Source organism: Phyllobates terribilis, unplaced genomic scaffold (genome assembly GCF_046119375.1).
Source record: "Phyllobates terribilis strain yellow unplaced genomic scaffold, ASM4611937v1 Scaffold_4__5_contigs__length_816908805, whole genome shotgun sequence".
NCBI lineage: Eukaryota > Metazoa > Chordata > Amphibia > Anura > Dendrobatidae > Phyllobates > Phyllobates terribilis.
In genome coordinates this window covers 134,355,719-134,363,387 of record NW_027362764.1, presented here as the reverse complement: position 1 = coordinate 134,363,387, position 7,669 = coordinate 134,355,719, and positions in this window count along the sequence as shown.

Here is a 7,669-nt window from a genome sequence, read left to right as displayed (position 1 = left end):
AGCGGTTTCTTAAATCGTACCCTGAGTTGCCAGATCTGCTCAAGAAAGTACGCCGCCTGTCAGCTCATTTTCGCAAGTCGGCTACAGCTTCCACCGCCCTTGCTGTGTTGCAGCAGCGTTTACAGCTTCCGGCACACCGACTGGTGTGTGATGTCCCCACACGTTGGAACTCTACCCTCCACATGTTGCAAAGGATTTGTGAGCAGAAGAGAGCAGTTGTGGAGTACCAGATGCAACAAGGCCGTCGATATTCAGGTCAGACTCCACACATAAGACCTCAGGAGTGGACCTGGATGTCTGACATATGTACCATCCTGACAAACTTTGAGGAGGCCACCAAGATGGTGAGTGGCGATGACGCCAACATTAGTGTCAGCATCCCACTTGTCGGTCTTTTGCAACGCTCTCTGCAGAGAATTAAAGAGGAGGCATTGCAGCCAGAGTATGATGAGATGGATCAAGAAGCCGTAGTGGGCGATTACACACAGCCCAGCCTCATCTCATCCCAACGTGCATTGGGGGATAATGATGGAGAGGAGGAGGAGGAGGAGGAAGAACAGGAGCTGCTATCATGCGCTGTAGACGGTAGTACCTGTACAAGTGTCATACCGTCGGTTCAGCGTGGGTGGCCTGAGGACAGGGGGGAGGAGGAGGAGGAGGAGGAGGAGAGCATGGTCAGTCATCATCTTGGTGAGGACACGGAAATCTTGCCCGTTACCTGTCCGGCACGCATGGCTGACTTTATGTTATGCTGCCTTAACCGTGACCCTCGCGTTGTCAAAATGTTGGGTGACAGTCATTACTGGTTGGTGACACTTTTAGACCCCCGCTACAAGGAGAACTTTCACTCTCTTATTCCTGAGGTGGAGAGGTCTACAAACATGGGGCAGTACCAGAAGGCCCTTGCTGCAGAACTCTTAAAAAAATTCCCATCTGAACACGCTAGCGGCAGAGGTCACAGTTCGTTGCCCAACCAAGGCGTACAGGCGAGAGAGATGCAACTCCAATCCAGCAGAGGCAGGAGAACACTGTCAACGTTCTGGGACAGATTTCTGACACCCGCCCAGCTTACAGGCCCTGAGGCGCGGGGTACTCTCACAAGGAGTGGAAAGTTTCAAAAGATGGTGAGGGAGTACCTTGCCGACCGTACCAGCGTCCTCCGTGATTCCTCTGTGCCTTTTAATTATTGGGTATCCAAGCTGGACACTTGGAATGAACTCGCTCTGTACGCCTTGGAGGTCCTGGCCTGCCCTGCCGCTAGCGTGTTATCGGAGCGTGTTTTTAGTGCCACTGGGGGAATTATAACTGATAAACGCACTCGCCTGTCAACTGACAATGCTGACAAGCTGACCCTTATCAAAATGAACAAGGGCTGGATTGGGCCAGATTTCTCATCACCACCAAATGACAGCAGAGTAACATAAAGTCAAATCCACTGTGTTATTTCGGGAGGTGTATTCACATGCACCGCTTCACACCCACACATGGGTATACGCTTCCTCATTTCGGCTGTTTTATGTTCTTCTCCTTATCCTCAGCCTCCACCACCACTATACCACCAGGGTGCCAGCATTGCAAGTTCCTCCGTCCATATTTTTGTCAGCTTTTGCTTGGAAGGCATAAGCAAATACTATGGGAGACCCACTCCCCAATAATGGGACTTATGTTTGTAATATGCTGTACTGCATGGCTTTTGTAAGGGGCATTGCAAGTTGCTCCATCCTAATTTTTGGAAGCTTTTGCTTGGAAGGCATAAGCAAATCCTATGGGAGACCCACTCCCCAATAATGGGACTTATGTTTGTAATATGCTGTACTACATGGCTGTTGTAAGGGGCATTGCAAGTTGCTCCATCCTAATTTTTGGAAGCTTTTGCTTGGAAGGCATACGCAAATCCTATGGGAGACCCACTCCCCAATAATGGGACTTATGTTTGTAATATGCTGTACTGCATGGCTCTTGTAAGGAGCATTGCAAGTTGCTCCGTCCTAATTTTTGGAAGCTTTTGCTTGGAAGGCATAAGCAAATCCTATTGGAGACCCACTCCCCAATAATGGGACTTATGTTTGTAATATGCTGTACTGCATGGCTCTTGTAAGGGGCATTGCAAGTTGCTCCGTCCTAATTTTTGGAAGCTTTTGCTTGGAAGGCATAAGCAAATCCTATGGGAGACCCATTCCCCAATAATGGGACTTATGTTTGTAATATGCTATACTGCATGGCTCTTGTAAGGGGCATTGCAAGTTGCTCCATCCTAATTTTTGGAAGCTTTTGCTTGGAAGGCATACGCAAATCCTATGGGAGACCCACTCCCCAATAGTGGGACTTATGTTTGTAATATGCTGTACTGCATGGCTCTTGTAAGGGGCATTGCAAGTTGCTCCGTCCTAATTTTCGGAAGCTTATCCTTGGAAGGCATAAGCAAATCATATGGGAGACCCACTCCCCAATAATGGGACTTATGTTTGTAATATGCTGTACTGCATGGTTCTTGTAAGGGGCATTGCAAGTTGCTCCATCCTAATTTTTGGAAGCTTTTGCTTGGAAGGCATAAGCAAATACTATGGGAGACCCACTCCTCAATAATGGGACTTATGTTTGTAATATGCTGTACTGCATGGCTCTTGTAAGGGGCATTGCAAGTTGCTCCGCCCTAATTTTTGGAAGCTTTTGCTTGGAAGGCATTAGCAAATCCTATGGGAGACCAATTCTACAATAATGGGACTTATGTTTGTAATATGCTGTACTGCATGGCTCTTGTAAGGGGCATTGCAAGTTGCTCCGTACTAATTTTTGGAAGCTTTTGCTTGGAAGGCATAAGCAAATCTTATGGGAGACCCACTCCCCAATAATGGGACTTATGTTTGTAATATGCTGTACTGCATGGTTCTTGTAAGGGGCATTGCAAGTTGCTCCGTCCTAATTTTTGGAAGCTTTTGCTTGGAAGGCATAAGCAAATACTATGGGAGACCCACTCCCCAATAATGGGACTTATGTTTGTAATATGCTGTACTGCATGGCTCTTGTAAGGGGCATTGCAGTTCTTCATAATTTTTGGAAAGCCTTCCATTCACTGCTTAGGCCAACAGTGCACAGGAGACCCAGTTGCTATAAATGGAAAAAAAGGTTTAGTTAAGGCCCTCTGACCTCCATGTCATTTCCAAGGGGCATTGGAGTGCCTCGAAATTTTTGGTAGGCATTGCACTCACTGTATGCCCTAAAACTGTGTAGCCGAACCGCTCCTTTTGTTACAGAAACATATCCTACAAGACATATCTGGTTGACTGGCCTGTTCCTCCTGCTCTTTCTCCTTTGCCACTACCTCATCCATCATTTATCACCTGAAGCTTTGTTTTAACGGGAGTCATAGAACTTGGATAGTAGCAGGAAAACATCCAGCAATCCTCGGAGGAGGTAGGATATGCGCCAAAACGCTGACCACCTCAGGCCTAGCCGCTACTACATACATGCGCTTGCATTCCAACAAAACAAAGCAGATGTTAACTTCTATCATCCTCATCATGCTCCTCACCTTGGCACTCTCAACTTCCCTGATGGAGAAGCCAGGGCCCACCGGAGGAGTCTGGTTGTCTGGTGGGCTCGGCCAATGCTGCCCTAAAGCAGGCGAGGCTAAGAAAAGTGTGGGAAAGGTTACAGGGACAAATAGGGGTGGCTGGGGACCGAGTATGGACACCCGGCCGCCCCCTGGAGGCTGGGGAGCAAGCGGGGACATCCGGCCACCGGGCGGCTGGGGACTGAGTATGGATACCAGGCCGCCGACGCAGCCATGGCGTGGTGGCCAGATTCCGCCTCCCCATGCCTAAAAGGCCCAATTTAAAGTGCAAGCAGGCAAGCAAACAGTATGGTATTGCAGCCTGGGGGTGGGTGGGTGGCAGGCTGCATACTTGCGCTTGCATTGCAAGGAATGGGAGAGGTACAATTGAACACTGCCCTGGGACAAGGACTTGAACGGGGATAGTTGCAAGTCTGCAACGACAGGTGCAGGGTGGGAGGCATCTTCGCATGTACCATGTACAGGGGTTTGGCATGCACACACTACAGCGGAATAGGCTCTCCTTCCCACTAAATGCACTGGGGAGGGCACAGGTAATGTTTTGGTATACGCGCTTAATCTTATGTATAAGGCACACCAGGACAAATAGGGGCGGCTGGGGACTGAGTATGGATACCTCGCTGCCGAAGCAGCCATGAGGTAGTGGCCAGCTTCGGCCTCCTCCAAACTAAAAGGCCCCATTTCAAGTGCAAGCTAGCAGTATGGAATTGCAGTCTGGGGGTGGGTGGGTGGCAGGCTGCACACTTACACTTGCATTAAAAGAAAACAGAGCAGATGCTAACTTCTGTCATCATCATGCTCCTCACCTTGGCACTCTCAACTCCCCTGATGGAGAAGCCAGGGCCCACCGGAGGAGTCTGGTTCTCTGGTGGGCTCGTCCAATGCTGCCCTAAAGCAGGCCGGGCTAAGAAAAGTGTGTGGGGGGATGTTCCAAGGAGAAATAGGGGCGGCTGGGGACTGTTTATGGACACCCGGCTGCCCCCAGGCGGCTGGGAACTGTGTGTGGATACCCGGCCGCGGGGCGGCTGGGGACCGAGCATGGACACCCGGCTGCCGGGCAGCTGGGGACTGAGTATGGATTCCAGGCCGCCAACGCAGCCATGACATGGTGGCAAGATTCTGCCTCCACATGCCTAAAAGGCCCAATTTCAAGTGCAAGTAAGCAAGCAGTAGAGTATTGCAGCCTGGGGGGGGGGGGGTGGGTGGGTGGGTGGCAGGCTGCATACTTGCGCTTGTATTGCAAGGAATGGGGGAGGTACAATTGAACACTGCCCTGGGACTACAACTTGCACGGGGATAGTTGTAAGTCTGCATCTTCTAATGCGGCAAGGATCACTTATGATGGGCACACTTTTAGACAGTGACCTGGGTGTCAGAGATGCTTCCAGGGGTCTTCCCCATGCTGTTCCCATGTCTTTTCAGCACTTTATGCATGTGTCACACAGCACATGGCCAGATAAGGTTGTAAAATGTTAAAATGACATTTCCCGGTGAATGCATTTGTCACAGTTGAAAGCAATACAAAAGTGCAAAAACGCATAAAAAATGTTACTTGTGAACATAGCCCAAGGTGTGGAGGAGTATTTTTGTTTTTGGTTATTTATTTTACCTTATACACAAGTCTTTACCCTGGAAAAGAAATTCCTTAACATATTTCACAGGAAAAAAGTTTGTTTCGTTTTTGAACGTTTTATTGTGAGCCCGTATAAGTGGCTTAATACCTCTGACCACGTTGTTGACAGCAGTGACCTGGGGGTCAGAAATGCTTCCTGGGGCGATCCCCATGCTGTCCCCATGTCATTTGAGCACTGTCACTATCGTTTTGGGCACTTGTTAGGCTTTTAAAAGACTGCCGGGGGTGCCACCGCAAAAATGCTCGGGTCTCCCATAGACTAACATTGGGCTCGTTGCTCGGGTCGAGCACCCGAGTATCACGGTGAGCTTGGCCCGAGCTTCGAGCACCCGAGCATTTTAGTGCTCGATCAACACTAATCACAACCCATCAAAGACAGGATTTCTAAACACAAATCCACAATCCGGTGCAAAAATTTACTCCTACCCATTCCCCAACACTTTATCGCAGCAGGACATAACATTGCTCAATTACGCTTTCAAGTGATCGAGCAGATCCAGCCACCACGTCGCGGTGGCGATCGAATCCGTATGTTAAAACAGAGAGAAGCATACTGGATCCATCAATTGCTATCCCTGTCCCCAAGGGATTACGATTTACACTCATTCATGTGAGCCTTTAGGGCTCACCATCATCACCATTCAGTACCAACCTATAATGCTACTCCTAATAGGACTCTGAGTAAACATGGACTCTTTGTTACCATTCTGTGAATCAATTGTTTGTATCTGTTTATTGTGGTATGGGTGGTTACTGTATAGGCATGTTTAAATTATACTGTGGGATATACCTTTTGGCTAATCTGCATTTCCTTATGTTCCAGATAACTCTAAAAGGATTGCTCCTGTTCCACAACTGTGTCTTCCTCATATCCCTCCTGCACAGTGTAACGCATTTTGCTGTCCTTGGACGTGACTTCCTGTCTCCTGGAACGCACTCCTCCGCCGGGTGACACGTGCGCATGCGTGCACTCTGTCCAATCAGACGCGGGCACTCATTCATCCTGGCTATTCCGCGTCACTTCCTGTGACGTCACCGGACATGTGTGCTCTCTACGACGCCCAGAGTCTCTCACATTGGCCACCAGCTACTGGTTGTCCCACCCACTCACGATTCATATACAATCAGGCTTCCTGGTCACAATCACGCCAGCTACCAGCGGTGGATGCCACAGTCACGCCAGCCTCCTCACCTGCTTCACCACTGCGCCCAAGGTATGTTCAGTCCAACTAGACACTCCTACACAGCAGCCTCACGCTATACTGATCCTCCACTGAACCACCATGTGCCTTCCCCTCATAGGAATCCCAGTTCTGGAACACTGCGCCCTCCCACTCCTTGCCCTATTCCCAGCAAGGGGGTAGGTTATCTAAACTTGTATTTGCATTATATGACTTTCCAATATGAGACACTATGACCTATTGTTTTCTTTTATTTTTTCTGTTAAATATATATGATATGTCTTGTTTTGTTTATCTTCACCTGCAGTACACTATGAAGGTCTTACAGACCGAAACGTTTAATTGCTGTGGACTGCTAAAATAAAAAATCAATTCTACTATTGGTGTGCCGAGGTTTCTCTTCAAGCTTCCAGGCGGCAGCAGACTATCCCATAATGCTTTGCGTCCCCCTGTTAAGTGACCAAAAAATGCAGAAGTGGTGACGTGTTTCTATTATACTTTTCCTCTGATTGAAAGCCAAAATCAGGAGCGGAACAAATACTGATGTAAAATACTGAATGTATGAACGTGGCCTTAAACTTAGGTTATCAGCTGTCAATACAGCCAGTGTAGCATGAAGGACAGTAATGCAAGTGGAAGAAAGGTCTGATTTGTTAATTTAAGTGTTTTGTGGCAAAATTGACTTCTTGAACTTGTACTCATATATTAAGTGAAGATCAGGTAAGGAAGGAATGGTTCAAATAGCTAGTATGGTCATAATATTCTTAATATTCTCTTCCATATTGTGGCTGCAATTCTTAGCTCAACCACAGATCTCATGACCCGAAATAACAGCATCATAGACTACATGGACTAAGATATTGGGACAAGTCTCAATAATTGAATTACGGTTTTTTATCCATTCCCATTGTCACGTGTATGACATCCTGCCCCTCCTAACGCAGTCTGCCTTTACTAACGTTTATGAAAGACGGGCTCATGGTCATGTTCAGCACCACAGCAACTCTGCCACGAAATCGAGATCGTGTAAAGTTAAAAGTTACAGATCAGGGTCACCGACTGCAGAGGATCACAGTGTATAAAGTCATATAAACTCCCCCGACAGGGCCACTGAACATAGGAGAAAACACTGTGAAACCAGCATTACGTCACCAAGAGTTGGAATGATATTAGATTACCTGCCTGACTGCATTGTGTCAGCTGTACAGTTTAGTGTAGGAAAGATAATGCCATGAGGTTGCTTTCGAAGTGTTGACCAAGGTCCTTTTTTGCCAGTGAATA